We start from the raw sequence: 11,795 nt of genomic DNA on the forward strand, positions 1-11,795 counted from the left end.
TATAGTCTCAATCTGTGCTGTGAAATGAGCATCCACAAGTGCAGGGCACGTGTTAACCAGGTTTTTTGGACTTCACTTATTATTTATTTCATGAAGTCTGATTTATTTATTTCATGTCGGACATTTGGACTTCTGTAGAAACATCTGTCTCCGTATTTTTTCATCAAATTGTTCTAAATGAGAAGAAACAGAAGAAATGTCTGATTTGATGATTATTCCAGACCTGACTGAGATCAGCAGCATGTTATTAATGTTGTTGACAGTGAATGGTTGTCTGAAGGTTGCTGACGTTTGGTGTGTCTGTTAGAAGGCTGACATTATTTATCCACACAAACACAATGCAAAGTCACTCTACTCATTTAGAGAAAGCTCATTGATGGACATAGTATGTTGAGCTGCACATTTCAAACCTGAACACATCTGATTGGATTATAATGGATTTTTATCTCACATCATTTATTCTTTTTCAGATTGGTGACTGCACGTTTGTCAGAGATCAGCTGTGCTTCTCTGGCCTCAGCTCTGAAGTCCAACCCTCCCATCTGACACAGCTGGACCTGGGTAACAACAACAAGCTGCCGATTCAGGAGTGAAGCTGCTGTGTGATTTTGTGGGGGTCCACAATGCGCTGAAGACTCTGAGGTCCGACACCATTTTTTTCCCTCTGTGCTGAGATTTATATGATGTGAAAGTTGTTGGTGCACTAAACTGCAGACATTAGGCTGTATTATACTGATCCACACTGAATATCTGAATGCTAAGTCTGTTTTCTTCTGTGGCAGAGCATGTTGAGTGCACATTTCAAACCTGAATATAACAAGAAAAATCTACACTGGATCCATTCACCGTGAACCTCTTCAACTCTTGACTTTCACTTATATTCACATTATGTTTGATTTGAAATGAACAAGAATAAATACAGAAATACAATAAATATCATAATATTAATAATCAATCCAATATCTCTATTTTCTCTATTTCAACCGTCAGCACAAACACAAATATATTCAGTATTTCTTTTTCCAACACTTTGATGAAGTTATATGATGCTTAACTGACTCGATAGTTTAAACTGAACTGCTTTGATTTTATGACTCCACTCTTCCTCAAAGAATATGTCATGTCTTTGTTCACATTTCCCCAAAATTCATCCTGATATATTTTCATCTTTGTTAAACTTTGGGATCTTGAGTCGACTCTAAAATTCATTTCTGTGGGTTTTTATTTGTGTTTGGCGCACAACATGAGTTTGTATAGACGGGAGCCACTGGTGGAGCTGTGATTTCAAGAAGGTTGAAGTCACTCCGTCTTTATGGAAGTAGCAGCATGTTGTCATTAATATTAATGAGAGCTTTTTTTCATTTTTGTATTGACAGTTGTAAGCTGCATCGTGTTGGGATCAGGTCGTTTGGAGTTTCCATTTTCTAAACTTTTCTTTCTAAACCTTCTCAGCTCTGAGCAGATTGTTTCTTCACATTGAATGATTTCAAGCAGGTCCTAAACTTACATCAATTTTTCTTTATTCAGATTGGTGGACTGCAGTTTGTCAGAGATCAGCTGTGCTTCTCTGGCCTCACTCTGAAGTCCACCCTCCCCATTGACAGAGCTGGCCTGAGCTACAACGAGCTTGGCAGGATTCAGGATGAACGCTGCTTTGGAGTTTTCTGGAGAGTCCACTGCAGATGAAGACTCTGATGTGTCATTCACTGACTCTCTGTTACTAGTGTAGATCTGAAGTTTTAATTAACAATTGAAGCTAATTTATGTCAGCATATTACCTCCATAAAGTTGTAAATGTCCTTTTGTCTCATATTTCATGTTTGTTGTATTAAATTTAGTCTGCAGTCACAAAGGACATTGTGTTTCTTAAAGAAACTGTAGAAAAGTTTTTCTGGTAGTGTTAAAGGCAAGCGAAGTTTAGAATGTTGTCAATTTGTCACATCTTCACTTGTCACCGGAGTATATACCACAAAGTTGATGATAAATTATTCAAAGTAAGAAATCGACAAAAAGTCATGAGTCATGCGGTGCTGAAGAGTGTGACAGCTGCTGGAATGAAGGAACGCGGTGGTAGATCATCCTTCTCCATGTGGGGTATCAGTCTGTTGCGTGAAGAGCTACTTAAGCCCCCACATCTCATGCAGGAGTGAGAGGGAGCGCATGATGGAATGTCAGTTTGGCAGCATCCTCGCCTCTTCCCACCTCCTCCATGCTCAAGGTTAGCCTATCCTCATCACCACCTGTCATCTCCATCAGCACACAGCTGACTGACTGTGAGCTTTCATCCTCAATCATCTTTAGAACTGGATCAAGTGCAAAGTGACATGATGTTGTCTTCCTCTGAAATGTAACCTTGGACCTTCTCTGTGAAATATAGTGGATTATTTAAGCTCCTGTTTACTGGCTGAGTCACAAAGGGACATCGATTCCTGAATGGAAAGCCATATTACATGTTGAAGTGATCAGACAGGTACTTCAAACACTGTGTGGTGTGTGTGTGTGTGTGTGTGTGTGTGTGTGTGTGTGTGTGGGTGTTAGTTCTGAAGGTTCTGTATAAAAAGACATTTTTCCTGAAAATGTGTTGTTCTTTTCATGTTTATGTAGAGATGTCTCACATGAAACTAAAATAATATTGGTTTCATGGCAGCCATTAGGTCAACTTCATTTTCTTATAACATGAATCCAGTTTGAGTACAGACTCAATTCAAACTGTTCACACTGACAAACTTTAAAAAGAGCTGCTGTGATTTGTGCTCAGACAAACACAGAAAACAAGAAGACTGAAAGAATGTCAAACTTCTGTTCTGGATTTAATTGGTAGATATACACTGTACAAGAGCAGAAACACATGAACTGACCTCAGAGTCTGCAGTCTACAGTTTGACTCTCCAGTCCAGCTGACAGCTTCACTCCTGATCATACAGGTAGTTTTCCACTCAGGTCCAGGTTGTCAGATGGGAGGGGTTGGACTTCAGAGCTGAGGCCACGACTTCACAGTGAGTCTCTGAGAGTCCACTTTAGTAAGTCTGTGATGACAGAGAATATAAAAGTTGAAGTCAAATAAAATCTGACATTTTATTCTAAAAATGGACTCTGTGCATTTTGCATCACAAAGCACATCAACATGAGCGTCTGTAGTTCAGCTGGTCAGTTGTTCTATGGAAATTATCCTATCTTTTCAAGAGCGCACATTTTCAGTTTAAGAGCCTGATTTCTCCTTCTCGTGCTCAGATTTTGTGCTCGCATTCAGATTTCTGCTGCTTTCTTTCAAAATGTGTGCTTGGACTCAAACATCACATGCTTGTGCTCCACATTTTTCTGCTGGACACAAACATTTCGCTCGCACTCAAATATGTTCTGTGCGCACTCAATTAATGTGCTCGCGCTCAAAACAGAACGTCCGCTCAGGTTGAAGTGTCTGCTCAGACTGAAGGATGTCCCACCCTGCGCTTAAATTAGTGTGTTTCACCAGCCAATAGGAGCCAGCTAGAGTCTGGCCCAATCTTGGTGTGCTACTTCGGCCTTTTTTAACGCTCCATAGGGGCGGGTATATGGTCTGTTTGTAAACTGCCTCTCTCTTAAAATACACCAATTTACCATACTAGCCAGCTATTTTAATCGTCACCTATTTAAGACCCATCTATTTATGTATTAATTAATCTTAAATAATCCTAAAAAGATTATTGTTGTTTAGATATCGTATGATTGTTTATCGTAGATTTTTTCTAATTTTATATAGCAGGATGTTTATATACTATAAATACACCTGACAGTGTACCTGTGTTAGGGTAGCTGAGTGGTTAAGTACACTGCTACCTGTTATATTTTGTACAAGACTGTTGTGATCAAATGATGACTGTCAAAACATTTTCAGCACAAACTCTTCAGTCCTCCAGTTTTTCTGCTGGATTTGTGTGGAGCCTCCATCAGCCAAACAAAGACAGTTAGAAGATGACAGAAGATACTTGTGTTCACTGACTTGACAGCAATAAACACAAAAATGATTTTTCTAGACGTTTGTCTTGTAGTTGAACACATGTAGAATTATTTCAATCAGCAGCTTTAATACTAGTTTAAGAAAACTTTCAGAGTGTGAAGTTTGATATTGTGCATGTGTGTAAGGTGTGTATCTTTACTCTAATACTGATGGCTTCAGCTTTACGTTGCTTTATAATGTTCATCACATCTGGACTTACACAGCCTTTCTGCAGTTCCTCACAGCTGGAATCAGTCTCCGTCGTCCCTCCGATGATGTGTTGTACTTCTCCAGGTCAAACTCATCCAGAACCTCCTCTGACATCTGCAGCATGTAGGCCAGAGCTGAGCAGTGGATCTCAGAGAGTTTCTTCTTTGATCTGTTCTCTGACTTCAGGAACTCTTGGATCTCCTGATGGATTGAGTCATCGTTCATCTCCATCAGACAGTGGAAGATGTTGATGCTTCTGTCAGGAGAGATATCATCACTGTTCATCTCCTTCAGGTTGTTGATGGCTCTCTGGATGATTTCTGGACTGTTGTCTGTCTGACCCAGCAGGCCTCCTAAGAGTCTCTGGTTGGACTTCAGAGAGAGGCCATGAAGGAAGCGCACAAACAGGTCCAGGTGACCGTTTTTACTTTGAAGGGATTTCTCCATGACCTTCTTCAGGAAGACATCCAGGGTGGAGTAATCCTCCTCCTCCTCTCCCAGGAAGTCCTTCAGTAACTCTGTCTTGTTGTTGGTGTAACAGTGGAACAGGTAGACTGCAGCCAGAAACTCCTGAACGCTCAGGTGAACAAAGCAGTAGACTGTTTTCTGGAAGATCACACTCTCTCTTTTGAAGATCTTTGTACAAACTCCTGAGTACACCGAGGCCTCTGTGACATCCAGACCACACTGCTCCAGGTCTTCTTGGTAGAACATGATGTTTCCTTTCTCCAGCTGTTCAAACGCCAGCCTCCCCAGCTTCAGAAGAACTTCCCTGTCAGCCTCCGTCAGCTCCTGTGGACTCGTCTCATGTCCTTCATCGTACTTCTTCTTCTTCCTCTTTGTCTGAACCAGCAGGAAGTGTGAGTACAGGTCAGTCAGGGTCTTGGGCAGCTCTCCTCTCTGGTCTGTGGTCAACATGTGGTCCAGAACTGTAGCAGTGATCCAGCAGAAGACTGGGATCAGACACATGATGTGGAGGCTCCTGGAGGTCTTGATGTGTGAGATGATTCTGCTGGACAGATCTTCATCACTGACTCTCCTCCTGAAGTACTCCTCCTTCTGAGCGTCAGTGAAGCCTCGTACTTCTGTTACCCTGTCAACACATGAAGGAGGGATCTGATTGGCTGCTGCAGGTCTGGAAGTTATCCAGATGAGAGCCGAGGGAAGCAGATTCCCCTTGATGAGGCTTGTCAACAGCACGCTGACTGATGACTCCTGTGTGACATCAGACACGAGCTCTTTGTTGTTGAAATCCAGTGAAAGTCTGCTTTCATCCAGGCCGTCAAAGATGAACAGAAGTTTACAGACAGCGAGCTTCTCTGCTGTGACCTTCTGTAATGTTGGATGGAAAACATGGAGCAGCGTGAGAAGACTGAACCGCTCATCTTTGATCAAGTTCAGCTCCCTGAACGAGAGCAGAACCACCAGACTGACATCTTGGTTCTCCGAGCCCTCTGCCCAGTCCAGAGTGAACTTCAGCACTGAGAAGGTTTTTCCAACGCCAGCGACGCCGTTGGTCAGAGCGACTCTGATGTGTCTCTGTTGGTCAGGTAAGGCTTTAAAGATGTCGTGGCATTTGATGGGAGTGTCATGGAGGGTCTCCTTCTTCTTGGAAGCTGTCTCAAGCTGCCTCACCTCATGTTGGGTATGAACCTCTTCACTCTGTCCCTCTGTGATGTAGAGCTCAGTGTAGATCCTGTTGAGGAGGGTTCCACTTCCTGTTTCATCACTTCCTTCAGTCACACGTTCACATCTGGTCTTCAGACTGATCTTATGTTCATCTAAAACCTCCTGCAGACCACCACTCACTAAAACAGAGAAACAAGTTTGAGACTAAACAAAGAAAATGTGACAATCTGCTGATTATTTCATCAGCAATAAAAAGTGATGGATAGAAGAATATCTAGAGAAGGAAATGGACAGTCTTACTTTGGACAGTGCTGGTCTGACTGGCTGTCTGCAGTCCACGTCTTGTTCTGGATCTTTCTCCACACTGGGGACAGGAGGAGTCTCCTGATGAAGCAGACTGGTCCCAGTATGAGGTGATGCAGTGTCTGCAGAACCAGTGTCCACAGCTGGTAGAGACCGGATCCTTCAGGACGTCCTGACACCAAACACAGCAGGACGGCTGCTCCTCCACAGGAACATGACTCCTCTTCCTCTCTCTGTGAAGACATTTCTTTATCACTCAAATGATTTGTTGACTGTTGGTGACAAAGATCCAGATTTGGACGACACTGTCTGGAAGCTCAGATGTTCACACAGTAAAAGTGTCGTTACTTTTCTGTTTGAATTCAGCTTTCAGTCTGTGATGAAGATGATTTGATTTCATGAACATTCATTAACAGCTTTTCCTGTCTGTCTGTCTCATTAAACATTCAGTCATCTGCCTGTCGTTTGTTATTCATACAAACTCAGCACTTCCTGCAGCTCTTTCACAATAAAAGTCCTCCATTAAAGAGAGCTGATGATCCTTCACTGTTTCACTTTGAGCAGCTCAGCTTGAGTTATTTAGGTTTAAACTGAGGTTAGAAGTCTCTAAATAACTGTGGTAGACCAGCAGTGTACTGTAAGACACACAGCATGTCTGCATCATGAAGACAAATCTTTCAGTCTTCATCATCAATGCATCATCTTCATCAGGTCAGTTTACAGTAAAAACAGTCTCTTACTTTGTGTCTGAGGGTCCAGGTTCATCACTGAAGTTCACAGGAAAACCTTTGGACCAGTCACTCTTCATAGACAGACAGATGGATCCTGGAGACTCTGCTCTCCGTCTCTTAGACTGAACTCTGCAAACACCAACATGTTTTTATTCAATTGTGGAAATGTATGTGAATTAACTGTAAACTCTTAACAAATGATTCTGAAAATGAACGACACGTTTGAAGCAGATTCTTTCACATTTTGAAGAGTTACAAATCTTTACAGCGACTTCAACATGAGAGCAAAAATATCTGAAGATTTTCTTCCAGGTTAAATTCTGAAATGGAGGTTCTCAGGTGTTTTACTGCAGGAATAAAATAAGATCCATCTGAGTTTGAAAAAGTATCTGCACTCATAGTTCTGCATCATGAAGACAAGTCTTTGAGCAGTTTGTCTTCATCATCAATGCATCATCTTCATCAGGTCAGTTTACAGTAAAAACTAGAGTTGTCATGATACCAAAATGAGTAACCACGATACTGTACCAGACAAAGTATCACGGTTCCGGGTATTATTGTGATACTGCAGCCTTTTTATTATTATTGTTTTGGTGAACTCCAATGTATTTGTACAAGTTATAAATACGTATTAATTACTGATGTTGTTTGGTGCATGATAAACATAATACTGGTGAAGTAAAAATTAGACTGAAACAAGTTCGAAACAACGAGTTTGGTTCTTTTTCATAATATTTCACCCGATGTCTCACTATGGGATGCACGCCCTCGCTGCAGACCTCAGAAGCATTAATCTCATTACGCCAATCCTGATTGGCTGGTGAAACGTGTCCAACCGCTCCCGGTAGTACCACCTACCTTAAATAGCCCATGCGGACGGCACCACGTCATTCAAGATAAGCACCTGCTTCTTCGGTCACACCAGATCGAACTCAGTGCTTACATCGCCCCACCACGGCCAGGCCAGCACTGTTCTTGACGCCTCACCACGGCTGTTCGAGTGCCGAGTGTTAGCACACCAGCTAATCTCTCGGTTTCTTCAGAGTTAGAACACCAGTTAACTTCCTCGACTCATTGCCTGCACACCAGCTCGCGAGGAATGGAGGCTAAAACCCCTCACACCAGAGGGCACAGAGACTCTGGGGCCCGTCCCTGTCGCTGTGGGCACAAGATATCGAGCAGAGATCCACACCAGGTCTGCTCGAGCTGCCTGGGGCTGCAACATGCCCAGCTAGCTATCGAAGTCCCCGGCTCGTGTCGGGTGTTCACAAACAAGAGTCTCCGCAGACGGCTAGCCCACTAGGCTAGCTTGTCTGGACCCCTATCTCCCTTCAGACGGCGCCGCCGTCGAGGACGAAGAGGAGAAGGGGGCTGTTGCGGTGGCGGAACCGGAGGCTAGCGCCAGCTGGGACTCCCAGCTTGACCTGGCCGCGGACCCCCCGCATGAGGAAGACGTCCTGGTACTGGACTATGGGGAAGATGAAGTTGACACCTCGGGCCTCCTCATATCAGAGGATGAGGACGAGAACGACATCTTCATGACGCCGACCCAGGCTACCCAGCCCGCAGCCTCCATCGCCTCTCGGGATGGAGATGAGGGCAGCACACCAGCTTCTCCCCTCCCTAGCTCGGACATGCTCGGTGTGGGAAACGCGCTGCTGCCCGGCTAGCCATCCCCTGGCCCGCTGTCATAGCTGAGACCACCAGGTCCCGCTACAAGGGGAAGAAATTGCCCTTGGCCAAGAGCGCGACAAAGCAACTTCTCCCTGTCTTCCCAGAGCTGCTGGATGAGGTGGTGCGCTCATGGAGAGACCGCCCTTACAGCAGCAGGAGCCCGATCCCCGGGGCCTCATCCCTCGACTGTGAGGCGATGGAGAGCCTGGGTCGGCTCCGCATGCCTCTGATGGAGCCACTCGTTGCAGCCCACCTTCACCCCCGGCTGTCAGCGGTGTCCTCCAGGAGCCCCAATCTGCCGTCCAAGTCTGACCGTTTTCAGTCGGCCCTGACTGAAAAGGCGTACAAGACAGTGGCGCTTTCGGCCAGAGCGCTTAATGTCCTCTCCCTGCTTACTGCTTATCAAGCTGAGTTATGTGAGGATTTTGTGCAAACTCAGGAACCAGCTGCATGGGAGGAGATACCGGTCATCGCGGACCTGTGTCTCCGTGTCCAACGCTGAAATCCGTCGGAGGTATGGTAATGTAATGGTCATTTATATCGTAGTTCCCTCTGAATGTGTAGGAAAACTATATCTAGTCCTAAGTAGCAGCTAAAAGAGTAATGAACTACACTGCAGTGGCTGCCCGAGCTGGCTTAGAGAGAGAGATATTCAGACTTCTTCAATAAAAAGAGAAAAGAGTCAGAGTGAGCCACAGCTTCTACCAGCAGCATCAGTGAAACATGTCAGCTGCCCAGGTACAGCAGCAGTGATGAGGGGCAAGGGCAGTCAGCTCCCCCTGCACATGATGGTAAGTCATGCTGGGATAGTTTGAATTTTCCATGTAGGCTCACATTAAAGCTGAATGTGTTTCCTCAACACATTTTAGTAAATAACCAGATATACTTGAGGAATATAAATTTACCAGAATAGACACCTTTATTTAACACTTATGAGACAGGAAATTATGGGAGACAGAGGGTATGTGACATGCAGAAAAGGACTGGGATTTAAAATTGTGGTCGGCGTCCGGACATGGGCATTAAACTCCACTATGCCAGGCCACCACCGTCCCCTCACACTAGCTTTGTGGCGTCCCAAATCATGCTGGTAACTCCCACCCCCGTGTAAAAACTCCTGGCGACATTAGCCAACACTGCGGGAACCTCCTCTGGGTGTGGGCCTGGCTATGCTGTATGGAAATAACACAGATAGCTAGAAATAGGTAATACATATATATATATATATATAATATATATTATATATAGTATATATATATATACTAGTATATAGTATATATATATATAGCAGAGAGATGAGAGAGAGCAGAGCAGAGAGAACGAGATAAGATAGGAATGGATAGATAGGATAAGATACTTTTAACAACATCACCACAACATAAATACAAAAGGGTGTGTGTGGTGGTCGTGTGCTTGGTGTGTGGGTGTGTGTAATTATGCACATTTTTTAATTGTTGTTTCTTACCTCTTTACAACCGTTTTGAACTAATGATTTTTCAGACGTGATTTTTCTAAATTGTAATAACGGGAAACACATGCAGCTTTTAATCTGTTGGTGAGTCCTCATAGCATGGAAAATTCAAACTAGCACCAGCAGTGCTAATCACCATCATGTGCAGGGGGTGAGCTTAGACTGCCACCTTGCCCTTCATTACACTGCTGCGGTGGGCCCCTGGGGCCCTGAGACATGTGTCAATGTGATGGCGGCTGGTAGAAGCTGTGGCTGACTCTGACTCTTTTCTCTTTTTATTGAAGAAGTCTGAATATCTCTCTCTCTAAGCCAGCTAGGGCAGCCACTGCAGTGTAGTTCATTACTCTTTTAGCTGCTACTTATGACTAGATAAAGTTTGCCTACACATTAAGAGGGAACTACGATATAAACAAACATTACATTATCATACCTCCGACGGATTTCACCGGTTTATCCAGTAGTTGAAGCTCCTTTCACGGACCTGTTCAGCAGCTGCAGCAGTAATGTTGAGCGTCTCATCGGACACTTGACCTGTCTGGCCATTGGCCAAACGTACGCTGAACAGAGATCAGCTGTCACAGCCTCAGTATGACCATTACTGTGAGTTCAAAATGTAAATCTGGCTCTAAATCAGTTGATCGGCTGTCATCACTGATTGACAGCATTTCTCCTGTTTCTCGTGTTGACGAACTTGACCAACTACCTATCAGATCTGGGGTGACTGAGGATCGTGTACCAGAGGTGCAGATTCCGGAGAGGAAATTCGGGAGAAACCGTCACATCGTTTTACAGCCTCCTCGGTAACCTGTGCAGCACAGTTGGAGCCGTTCTGTCCAGACAGCTGCATATTCAGGTAACACTTAAAATTATTGTGCTTTTCATCTTTCTGCAGGCAGTAATAACTCTGATAATAACTTCTGATCCATCCTCTGCAGATATTAATGGGTGCTTTTGCTGCTGTTTTGGATGCTGTCCATTTTGTGTCTTGCTGTGTCCCTTTGCTCCTGTGCTGGAACTCAAAGGCAGGTAAGGTTATATGCCATATCTCAATAATCCTTATCACTCTTCACATACGCTAAAGGTAAGCACAGGCGTTTTAGTATTAACAACCAACTGGCCCTTTAGGCAAAACAGTACAGGAGGATTATCAGAGACGCATTACAGATAACCAAACACATGAATAAGGCATGTGTTGTAGCTTCCAACTGCAAAAAAAACTCCATGTGTGTGTGCGTGTGTGTTTTTCCTCAGAAAGGAGGCAGAGGATGATGAGGGGGCGGAGGAGGCAGCACCTCCTTGCTGTGTGTGTGCTGATGGTTGTCGCTGGAGGTTTTCTGAAGTCGAGGGTCACCAATCTCCCAGCAGACAGACCTCTAATCAGGAGGAGACTGCTGCATGTCACACTCCAAGTAAGCACAAACCTTTGCTGTGGCTAGTTGTAGTAATGATATGAATTAGTGTAGTTCAATATACAAATACATTTACATTTTGTGGGAGATGACAGGTGAAACCTGCCAGTGTATTAAAGTAGAGTATTAAAAAAAAGAGACTAGATTGTCTTCTTCAATCTAGTCTATTTAGATTAAATGTCCCTACTGTATGTTGTATCTGACATTATAACAACTTAAAACTGTTCTTCCGACAGGACAACACTGAAATCCTCGGTTAAATACTTGTTGTCCTTTGTCATCATATATTTTGGTGTCAGAACTGCTTCTTATTGCTTTAAATGGCTTTTTGTGGAATGTGAGTTTTTTACTTTTAGTACAAAGGACAGATGTTCACCTGGACTTCCATGTTC

General features: G+C 43.9%; 1 protein-coding gene and 1 non-coding gene across 3 annotated transcripts in view; one reads left to right on the forward strand and one right to left on the reverse strand.

Moving 5' to 3' along the window:
• LOC104918267 (interleukin-1 receptor accessory protein) overlaps nucleotides 1-11,795 on the reverse strand; it is a 51,243-nt gene that overhangs the window by 12,236 nt on the left and 27,212 nt on the right. The gene's annotated exons all lie outside the window — the stretch shown is intronic.
• Nucleotides 10,672-11,673, forward strand: LOC104938926 (uncharacterized). Its single transcript, XR_003462775.1, has 4 exons — nucleotides 10,672-10,847; nucleotides 10,930-11,020; nucleotides 11,246-11,403; nucleotides 11,640-11,673. It is a non-coding gene; the product is annotated as an uncharacterized LOC104938926 (transcript).

This window comes from Larimichthys crocea, chromosome VIII (genome assembly GCF_000972845.2).
Source record: "Larimichthys crocea isolate SSNF chromosome VIII, L_crocea_2.0, whole genome shotgun sequence".
Taxonomy (NCBI): domain Eukaryota; kingdom Metazoa; phylum Chordata; class Actinopteri; family Sciaenidae; genus Larimichthys; species Larimichthys crocea.